This window comes from Macaca mulatta, chromosome 1 (genome assembly GCF_049350105.2).
Source record: "Macaca mulatta isolate MMU2019108-1 chromosome 1, T2T-MMU8v2.0, whole genome shotgun sequence".
Classification (NCBI taxonomy): Eukaryota; Metazoa; Chordata; class Mammalia; order Primates; family Cercopithecidae; genus Macaca; species Macaca mulatta.
Window position 1 is genome coordinate 31,274,276 of NC_133406.1, and position 2,648 is coordinate 31,276,923.

Genomic DNA, 2,648 nt, shown 5'->3' on the forward strand with positions numbered 1-2,648 from the left:
GCAAGACCGTGTCTCAAAAAAGAACAAAAAAACTTGTGTGATTATGCCATGAACTTAATATAGTTAGGCTCATTTATTTTTAATTGCTAAGGATTGCTTTGTTTTTTCCTTTGATTCTAATTTTGTCTCCCAATTATACAAAACATTTACATGGTTCTAAACTATAAAAAAGGAACATTCAGGTAAATCTTAACTCTCATTCCTGTCCCCTCTACTCTGTTCCTTCCTTCTCTCTATAAGTAAATACATTTATAAGTTTGTGGTTTATCCTTCCATTGTTTTTTGAAAGCATAAGGAAATACACACTCATATCTCCCTCATTCCTTACATAAAAAGTACAATACTCTACATTCTGTCCACATACATTGCTCTTTCACATAACAATATATCCTGGAGATCACTCCATGGGAGTAAAGAGATATCTTCCCCATTCCTTTTTATAGTTGCATAGTAGTAATTCATTTTGCAGCTATACCAGGCCTGATGAGCGTCTGAGTTGTTTTTAGTCCTGCTATTACAAATACTATTGTAATAAGTAACCGTGTACATGCTTCATTTCGTAATTTTTTGCCAGTGAATTTTTGGGACAGAATCCTAGAAGTGGAATTGCTAATCAAAGGATGACTGCACATATACTTTTGTTCAATGTTGCTAACTTCTTCTCCATTAGGGTTATATCATTTGCAATAACCTTTTAACTGTTTCCCTTCTTCCACTCTTGTCTACCTACACCCATTCTCCCTCCTATCTTATAAAATACTAATTCAATCATATTACTGTCTTACTTAAAATCTTTCAGTGGCTTCCCATTGCATTTATAATAAAATCCAATCTCTTGACACTATAAAAACTTAGGTGATATAGCTCCTCCCTCTGTATCAAGTTAGAATTAGATCTATCAGCAAGAAAGACCCAAAATGACAACAGCTAAAACAAGACAGAAGTTTACTTCTCTGACAAGAAAATCTAGAGGAAGACTGCCCAAGGCCGGCACTGGAGTTCACCTTCAAGAAAACCTCAGGGCACAAGCTCCTCCCAGGCCATGCTCTGTCATCCCTAGGACTTGTTCCTCATCCCCATGACCTAAGAGAATAGCTATAGTACTAGTCATAATTTCAATGTTCCAGGCAGCAAAGTGGGAAGAAGGGAAAAGTAAGAAAAGGGGGATGCCAGCTGTTTTTTATTATAGGTAAGATTCCTGGAAGCTCTACATGACACTTCAGTTTGTATCTCAAATCAGAACATATTCATATGACTATACCTACCTACGAGGAAGGATGGAAAATATCATCTTTATTCTGGGCAGCCAGGTGCCCCAGCCAAAAATTGGGAGATATTATGCCATGGAAGAAGGCTCTGCTGCACAACCTGTTCAGTTTCAGCTCATAATAGGCCATACACCCTTTATTCACTATGCTCTAGCCAAAAAACTTCCTTTGTTCTTCAAAGCTGCCAAACTCTTACCTATCTCAAGGTTTCTCCTGCCTAGCACACCCTTCCTCAGATCTTCACATGGCTTGTTCCATCTCATCATTCAGGACTCAAAAGGTCACTTCAAAAGTTCAAAAGGTCACTTCCTCAGATAGATCTTTGACTACTGTATGAAAGGTAGGCCCCACCCCAGTCACCCTTTTTCATATTGCACTGCCTTATTTTCTTCATGGCATTTGTCTCTGAAATTATTTACTTTTTGCTTTATTTCACTAGAATATAATTTCCTCAGAACAAAGACCTTTTTTTCACTTCTTCACTGCTATATTCCTATTACACAATACAATTCTAAGCATATGGTAGGAGTTTAATATTAGTTGAATGGATGAATGTCTCACTCCAAAGCCCATGCTTTTCCCATTACATCTGCTGCTCCTAGTATATCTGAAATAATATCCCATTCCAGTAGCTAATCTTTGTTTTTTTGAGAATGATAGCCTATTAATTTTCTTCCAATCAAGATTTTAAAAAAATTATTATTTATTATTATTATTATTTTTTTTTTTTTTTGAGACGGAGTCTTGCTCTGTTACCCAGGCTGGAGTGCAGTGGCCGGATCTCAGCTCACTGCAAGCCCCGCCTCCCAGGTTCACGCCATTCTCCTGCCTCACCCTCCCGAGTAGCTGGGAGTACAGGCGCCCGCCACCTCGCCCGGCTAATTTTTTTTGTATTTTAGTAGAGACGGGGTTTCACCGTGTTAGCCGGGATGGTCTCGATCTCCTGACCTCATGATCCGCCCGTCTCGGCCTCCCAAAGTGCTGGGATTACAGGCTTGAGCCACCGCGCCCAGCCAAAAATTATTCTTAAAGTAAAAGAAAATCTTACGCTCAGTAAGTAAAAAGAAGAGATTTGGATAAAACATCATGGGCAAGACTCTTAAGTTGCTCGATCTCAGTTTTCATCTGTAAAAAGAAAGGGTTGATAAAAATTGATTTAATCTACAGATATTTATCAAGCATTATGCTAAACTGGGACATGAAGGTTAAATAAGATAATTTCTGACCTCAAAAAGGGCTCACAGGTGCCTTTCAACTCTATAATTTGCATGATTCTATATAATTGTTAGTCCGCACCCTCTGTGTTAATAGAAAAAGCCTACCAATTTCCACTACTGAGATGTTAATTAAAAGATGTCAAGACATTGATAAACACATTGG